Source organism: Pelodiscus sinensis, chromosome 19 (genome assembly GCF_049634645.1).
Source record: "Pelodiscus sinensis isolate JC-2024 chromosome 19, ASM4963464v1, whole genome shotgun sequence".
In the NCBI taxonomy this organism is placed as follows: Eukaryota; Metazoa; Chordata; order Testudines; family Trionychidae; genus Pelodiscus; species Pelodiscus sinensis.
The window spans coordinates 3,358,569-3,367,317 of NC_134729.1; positions in this window are offsets into that span (position 1 = coordinate 3,358,569).

Genomic DNA, 8,749 nt, shown 5'->3' on the forward strand with positions numbered 1-8,749 from the left:
AAACCTGGGTCCTCTGGAGGTTAGCGGGGGAAGCTACTACATTTACAGCATGAGTTATAGAGCCAGCTGGCTCCTAGCTCCCTTGTTCTTAGCTCTCGCCGTAAGTGGGTTACATGCCACTCCATGGGGTGTAGGCTACAGAATGTCAAGCTGAAGAGGCCCCCGGAGAATTACCCCCACAATGTGCATTATTCTCACAGAAAGGACAATGAGCATAGAAATGATCAAATTTGATATTTGCATCTGTCCCCGCACAGAGGGGAGGATGCAACAAAAAACGAGTCGTCGTTTTTGTGTTTGAAGACCCTTTGTAATCATAGAAACATAGAACACCAGAACTGGAAGGTCCCTCGTGGCAGGACCCAGTACCATCTAGATCAGTGGTCTCCAAACTTTTTTGATCACACACCCCTATCAGTAAAAACTTTTTGAGCATGCACCCCCAATATATGTATATTTATTTACATAATAAGCATGCGCTTACCGGCTTGTAATCTACTCTCCATGGGTGAGTCGATTACACGAATTGTCGAGCCCTGTTAATACTCATATTTTTTAGTGAGAGCGATGTGATTGAATATGCTCCATTATTTTTGAAAATCTTGGTTTAACACGTTGTGAGGCAGCAATTCGAAGGTCTGGTTCTAAGTCCAGTTTATTTCGCTAATTAGTTTTAATGACTGTCATAGCGGAAAAAGACGCCTCACAAAGATACGTAGGTCCAAATGGAAGAAATGCATCGTTGCCTGCGCTCACTCAATCATGATACTCGTTTTTCAATCCCGTCCACCAATTATGCAAAGGTTTTTGTTGAAATTCGACTAGTAAATTTCCATCTTCCCTGATGTCAATCAGTCGTTCTTGCAAACGAATCGGAAGGTGTTGCGTTTTTATATTTTTAACAAATGGGTTCAAAACCCACTGAAACGCTTCGTTTGGAAGATTTTTAAACAGGTTAGAAAATTCTGCTTCCAAGTTTTTTCAGGGTGCAGATAGGTGACACACTTACATCGTTTTTGGCAATAAAATCACACAACGATGGAAACCCTTCCAAACACCCTCCCTCCACCAGCCCTTCTCTCCCCCCTGGGCCCCCAATGCCCTTCCCCCTCCTCTCCCAGCATCACCCTGTCCACCCCGCCCCCCTCCCGACCCCTCCCCTCCTGCCCTTTTCCTCATTGTCTCCACTTGGCCCACTGGCATTTGTCTCTCCTCCACCCTGTCCCTTGGGGCCTTCCCCTTTCTTCTCCTGACCTGCCCCCCTCCCCCCTGCCCTCAGCACAAGCCCCTTCCTCCCCCACCTCTTCCCCCTATTTTTCCTCCTTCCCCTCCCCCACCTTCTGCCTTCCAATTTGTGGGGCTGCAGTCTGTGATTGGGCCCCAGAAGTCCCCGTAGTCCTGGCCCCAGCTGCTTCCAGGGCTCCAGTCCACGTGCTGAGCCTCGTGGTGCAATGCTGGGCCGGGCGGTTTTAAAGCCCCAGGCCTTGATGTCGCGCCACGCCCGGGTGTCTCCCCTCTCAGCTGTTGAGCACACCACTCATACACTCCCTCAGCCCCACCCCTCTCGGCCCCACTGTGCCCCGTACATGGCCGGCGCCGGGGAATTTTCTTCCCGCACCCCGATGGATCGTCTTGCGCCCCCTCTGGAGTGAGCGCCCCCCACGTGGGAGACCACTGGTCTAGATCATCCCTCGTCGATGTCTAGCCAACCTGCTCTTCCATATCACCAGTGATTCCCCAACCTCTGTAGGCAATTTATTCCGGTGTTTAACCCCCCTGACAGGACATTTCTCCTAGGCTGTGTCTACACTGGCCACTTATTCCGGAAAATCATGCCAGTGTAGGCATAGCCCTAATGTCCAGCCTGAACCTCCCTTGCTGCAGTTTAAGCCCATTGCTTCTTGTCCTGTCCTCAGCGGCCAAGGAGAACAATTCCCCCCCCCCTCCTCCCTGTGACTCCCTTTTAGATCCCTGCAAACGGCTCTCATGTCCCCTCTCAGTCTTCTCTTTCCCAAACTAAACCCGCCCAATTCTTTCAGTCGTCCCTCCCAGCTCGCGTCCTCTAGAGCTTTCCTCATTCTCGTTGCTCTTCTCTGGACCCTCTCCAACGTCTCTGGAATGTGGTGCCCAGAACTGGCCACAACGCTCCAGATGAGGCTGGAAAACGCCGCTTTGGAGGGAGAGAGATGCTGGTGTCTGGCCCCGAGATGGAGCCTGGCCCTGGCTGGACCAGGCAAGGGGAATACAGGCGGGGCTGCTGCGACGCCCGGCTTCGCTTCGGATCCGGTCTGGCCCCGGCGAGCGGGTCCCAGCTGACAAAGTCCAGCTCAAGGCTTCAGGATCAAAGAGCGGCTTGACTACCCAAAAAGTCCGTCGTATCCAGAACACAGCTGGGGTTGGGCTGTTTTGGCAGGAGCCTTTGCCAGTCTGCGGGGGGGGGGGGGGGGGGGGGGGGGGGGGGGGGGGGCGTCGTTGCTAATCAACTTCCTGCTTTACCAGCCTGGTCAGCCACACCCACCCAGGGCAAGAGGCTGGAAATACTGGTTCAGACTGGATACCTCAGGGCGCAGCAGGGCCGACTCAGCAAAGGGAGGGAGACGCGCCGTGTGACAGAAGGGGAAACTGAGGCACCGAGCTGGGGTGGGAGGAAGCTCCTGGCATCCAGCTAGAGAGCGAAGGGCACAGATGGGACCCAGGCATCCTGGCTTCCGTTCCTTGGCTTTATCCCCCCACGGACCAGTAAGCCGGGGGAGCACGGTTGTAGGGGGAGTTCTGGAGCGTGGAAAACCCTGCTATGTTCCATCTGGTGGGGCCCATTATTAGGTGCATTACAATCGTACGGAGCAGCCTTGCTCCCAGACACGGACACCTCCCCCGGCGCTAGGAGCTGTATTTCCACAGCGCAGTCCTCATGCTAAGCTTTGGCCACCGGCAGGTTTTGGGAGGGGCTGGCATCTCCCATCGAAAGCCACCATGAAACCAAAGGCCCACACGCCCTTCCCACCCTCTTGGCGAGACTTATTCTGGGCTGGATCGCTGGGCGCTGTCTGGGACGGCGCAGAGGCGTGGGACACCTGCGACGGCCGCCGCCTTAGCCCCTGGCTCATCCCGCACGCAGCTCTCCGACAGGTTTGTGCTAAGAGGGTCTCTCCACCGGCCAGAGGCGAGCCCCCGCAGGCAGCAGGGGAAACAGCCCGGCACGGCGTCTGCAGGACGCCTTCCCTCCTGCCCAGGTGGACATCCAGGGTGTTTTGATCCTGCCAGGAGCTGACTCCACTTGGCTCCGAGCTGCAGGGAGCTGCAGGAAGATGGGTGAGCCCTCGGGAAGTCAGCCAGCACAACCCAAATCCAGCCAGCTTGTCTGGAGGCACGGCTCCTTCCCCAACAGAAGCTGATCCGACAACAAATATTGCCTCTGCCACCTCGTCCTCCCTCAGATCCAGAAACAACACAGCAACAACCGCACGGCCAGCTCCTGGCCTGCACTCAGCTGTGTCCCTGTGGGCACGGGAGAGCTAGCTCATTCCTGGCCTTCCTGAGGCCCCCTTTCCGTTTCCGAGTGCCCACGAATAACCCATTATCTCTTAGCCCCATGCGGGGCTTGGGCCACTTACGCTTAAGAAGAGAAGGTTAAAGAGACTGCGACTTTTCAGTTTAGAAAAGAGGAGACTGAGGGGGGATAGGATAGAGGTCTATAAAAGCATGAGTGGTGTGGAGAGGGCCGATAAAGAAAAGTTATTTATTAGTTCCCATAATAGAAGAACTAGAGGACACCAAATGAAATTAATGGGGAGCAGGTTTAAAACGAATAAAAGAAAGTTCTTCTTCCCACAGCGTGTCATCAACCTGTGGAACTCCTTGCCAGAGGAGGCTGTGAAGGCTAGGACTATAAAAGAGTTTAAAGAGAAGCTAGATAATTTCATGGAGGTTAGGTCCATAAAAGGCTATTAGCCAGGGGATAAAATGGTGTCCTTGGCCTCTGTTTGTCAGAGGCTGGAGAGGGATGGCAGGAGACAAATCGCTTGATCATTGTCTTCGGTCCACTCTCTCTGGAGCACCTGGTGCTGGCCACTGTTGGCAGACAGGATACTGGGCTAGAAGGACCTTTGTTCTGACCCAGTACGGCCGTTCGTATGTTCTTATGTAGAAGAAATCAACACGTGCAGAGTCTAGATCAGTCTTAAATTAAGCTCCTCCACCAGTCGTGAGATGGAAATGGCCGTGAAGCACATAGAGGAAATCAGCTAGTTCTAAGTCCAACCACCACAGCCTAGTTCTCGGGCGAGGGAGCAGGGAAACTCTCCCTGGTTAATATCTCTGAGGCACAGAACATCACTTGCCGCATGCAGCGGGTCCCTCAAAACGAATTGGCCTCACAAAACTGCCAAGCTGACCCTACCTCTGTCCTCCAGGGAACAATGGACCTCTGGAGGCAAAGACACACCTGGCCACTGGCCACCTGACTCTCCAGCTTGGAAGAAGCCAGGAGGGGATATAAAGATGCCATGTGGCCGACTCCATCCTGGTGCTCAGCTCAGCTCTTCATCCCAGAGGCAAGAGGGCAGGGAGCAAGGAGCCAGAAAGAACTGTGGACCTATTCTGACATAGGATGTGCCCCAAAGACTTTTAGCCAGCAGTTATAACATCTCTGCTGCGAGCCTGAATCGAGAACTGGGAGATTCGCTGCATGTAATGAAGGATACTTTAACAACCTCACTCGCAGGCTTTTCTTTCTTTCAGTAATAAACCTTTAGGCTACGTCTACACTGGCCCCTCTTCCGGAAGGGGCATGTAAATTTCACCAGTCGTCGTAGGGAAATCCGCGGGGGATTTAAATATCCCCCGCGGCATTTAAATAAAAATGTCCGCCGCTTTTTTCCGGCTTTTAAAAAAGCCGGAAAAGAGCGTCTACACTGGCCCCGATCCTCCGGAAAAAGCGCCCTTTTCCGGAGGCTCTTATTCTTACTTCAAAGGGCGCTTTTTCCGGAGGATCGGGGCCAGTGTAGACGCTCTTTTCCGGCTTTTTTAAAAGCCGGAAAAAAGCGGCGGACATTTTTATTTAAATGCCGCGGGGGATATTTAAATCCCCCGCGGATTTCCCTACGACGACTGGTGAAATTTACATGCCCCTTCCGGAAAAGGGGCCAGTGTAGACGTAGCCTTTAGACTTTAGATTCGAAAGGATTGGCTCAGCGGGATCTTGTGGGTAAGGTCCAGAGTGTAAATCGACCTGGGATCTGTGGCTGGTTTCTTGGAACTGGACAGAACTTGTTCAGGGTAGGTGGGATTGGGTTTTAAAACCCCTCACCTGTGTATGAGGCCCGGGGCCATCTGGAGCATGGATATTGCTGGGGTTTCGGAGGGGTTTTGCTCGGGAGGCTTCAGGCTGGCCAGGCAGGCAGCTGGAGCGCTCTGGGACTGGTTTGTGGCCTAAATGGGAAGGTCTACAGTCTGGGGGCTATAGAGAGCCCCAAATTTGAGCAATTTGCCCTGAGCAGATACCCTCAGCTGTGCCCAGACCCGGTCCCGTCTGTCACACCCCTACCCCCCACCCCGTGCCATTTCTCCCAAAGACTGAACACTTGCTCGCACAATGTGGAAATTAAAAAAAAAAGACCTTGAAAGGTAACCAGGCCTCCTGGTGACCCCAACCACCACAATGTTACTGCAGTGCCAGTCCAAGCCATTGCGTGAGTTGCTGTGCGGACACAAAACAAAGAACTCAGTCCCTGTCGCAAAGACTTTAGGTCAGCGAAGCGGACATAAGCCAGCTCCAAGGTGCTGGCCTCTCTGCTCAGCCCACAAAGAACTCCATGCCGTGCTGGAAGGTCTTTCCAGCCCATCTGCCACGCCACCGTTTCATTCGCACCAACAAAAAGTACAGAGTCACACGCCACTCACGATTAAGTTAGGACCCAGCTGCCTTTCACGCCTGGGCTAGTCAGATTCCATCCTCTTGCCTGCAGCTTCCTTCTATCTAGCCTTGATTGAAAACCCAACCTCTGGTTCTCAGCTGCGAGGGATTGTCTCACACGGCCGGCCGGCCTTGGCTCCTCAGGCCAGGCCAGGTTTGAGCGGATGTGAAGTGTGTCCACGTGGGAGTGGGCACCCACTGAACTCACACCCGTTTCACACACAACTGTGATCACGGCTGGGGCAATGCGTCAGGGAGCCAGGGAATTCACGAGCCTCATGGTGCCAGGTGTGGACATGCCTGGACTTGCGGGAGCCCTGTCTCCCTGCTGGGGCATCTGTTTGTGTCTGCGCATATGTTCGTCTATGGCGGGGTGCACGTGTGCATGTGTCCCTCTGGATGGGCGCACAAGGACGTAGGTGTGCATACACAGACGCTGTTCTTGAGAGAGTTTGTCTCTCTGCTCATCTACCTGTGAGTTCAAAAACTCCTCCTAAACGGTCAGAGCTAGGACCGCCACCTTCGCTAGCCAGCTTCCTCGTCTCCTAACGTAAAGCAAGGGCAGGGCTTGGTTCTGCCGGGACAATGGGATGTGCCTGGAATGGGATTGTTTCTCATCCAGTGGAAAAGGGAGGGGTCTGGTAAGAGGGACAGTTATACCATGGAATGACCACGGTGGGGAGGAGGGGTAGCAAGGGCCCCGAAACTGGGACCAGGACCATCAGGCCAGTACAGGGCAAGGGTGGAGAAAGAGACAGCTATCCACTATGTATTTCAGGGAGTTTGTGTGTCTGTCTGTCTGTCCCCATGCCAGGTGACATGCGCCCCTTCCCCGGCTCTGCCCACCATGGACGGACGTGTCTCCCTTGGCCCCAAGCTGCTGCAGTGACAGAGGGCTGGGGCTGTCCTCTCTCCCCAGGGCACCTGTGTCCCCAGCCTCACCTCGTTGCAATGCCTGAAATGAAGGAAAACAAAACTTATTGGAGTTAAGGACCCGAGCAATGGGGAGTCAATCAATGGGGAGTCAGTCTAGTGCATGTGTGGCTACCCATGTGCATGGAGGGTGTGTGTGCACATGTTGGTAGGTATATGCACGGCTGGGTATGGGCACAGGGGCATGTGTGCATACATGTGCCCCTGTGCATGTTCCTGTATGGCTACATGGGTGCACGGATGTACGGGTGCACACATGTGTCTGTACATGCACGGCTACATGTGTGTATGGATTAATTGGTACTCACCCGTGTCTCCAACATGCATGACTCCATGCGTGCATGTCACATGTGGCTACATGTGGGTGCAGGTCGGTGTGCATGTGCACATGTGTCTTGGTACATGTGCACAAGGTGGAGCCAGGAGGGGGCTTGCTGGTCAGCACCTCCAAGCCCCCTGCAGCCCAGTACACCCACCCTGCGGGCTCCCCCTCGGCTCCAGTCCAGCGGGCTGCTCCGTTTCCCGGCCCAGCCAGCGAGGGGCGTGGGGCAGCAGGCAGGCCAAGCCCAGCTGTCCATGCGGCCCGGCCAGTTATCCCCATACCCGCCAGCCTGGGCGCACGTGGGGGTTCGCTGGGAGATCATTCTGCCCCCACGATACTTCTGGGGCCACTCGGGGGGGTCCCGGGGCCAGACGTGGGAGGCCGGGCGACCTGAGGGCTGCTGGGACAGAAGGGTTTGAGGCTCCCAGCCACGGCCCCCGCCAGCTGCAGGCACTGCCCCTGGCTGTTGGCTCCCTCCGGAGCCGAGAGCTGGGATCAGATGGCAGCTGCTGGCAGGGCCCTTTGGCACCCGTCCTGCCGTCTCCTGGGTGGCTGCTGGAAGTGAAAGGAACTTTCTTCAAGATGCTGCCCTGCCTGAGATGCGGGGGGGGGGAGATTCTCTGGGATGCAGGATCCAGGGGGAGCTGCAGTGTGAGGGCATCACCAGCCTTGGGCATCACCAGGGCTGGGCTGGCAGGGGTTGCGGGTCAGGAGTGAGGAGCCCCAGCAGAACCGGGGGGCAGGGCTGGGCTGGCAGAGGCTGCGGGGTGGGAATGAGGAGCAGGGCAGGGCTATGGTGGGGAGGTTGGGCTGGCAGGGGCTGCGGGGCGGGAGCGAGGGGCACCGGCCGGGGTGGGGGCAGGAGCGAGGGGCACTGGCCGGAGTGGGGGCAGGGGCTGCGGGGCGGGAGCGAGGGGCACTGGCCGGGGTGGGGGGAGGGGCTGCGGGGCGGGAGCGAGGGGCACCGGCCGGGGTGGGGGCAGGGGCTGCGGGGCGGGAGCGAGGGGCACTGGCCGGGGTGGGGGGAGGGGCTGCGGGGCGGGAGCGAGGGGCACCGGCCGGGGTGGGGGCAGGGGCTGCGGGGTGGGAGCGAGGGGCACTGGCCGGGGTGGGGGGAGGGGCTGCGGGGTGGGAGCGAGGGGCACTGGCTGGAGTGGGGGCAGGGGCTGCGGGGCGGGAGCGAGGGTCCCCAGCCGGGGTGGGAGGAGGGGCTGCGGGGCGGGAGCGAGGGTCCCCGGCCGGGGTGGGGGCAGGGGCTGCGGGGCGGGAGCGAGGGGCACTGGCCGGGGTGGGAGCAGGGGCTGCGGGGCGGGAGCGAGGGGCACTGGCCGGGGAGGGGGCAGGGGCTGCGGGGCGGGAGCGAGGGTCCCCGGCCGGGGTGGGGGCAGGGGCTGCGGGGCGGGAGCGAGGGGCACTGGCCGGGGTGGGAGCAGGGGCTGCGGGGCGGGAGCGAGGGGCACTGGCCGGGGAGGGGGCAGGGGCTGCGGGGCGGGAGCGAGGGGCACTGGCCGGGGTGGGAGCAGGGGCTGCGGGGCGGGAGCGAGGGGCACTGGCTGGAGTGGGGGCAGGGGCTGCGGGAC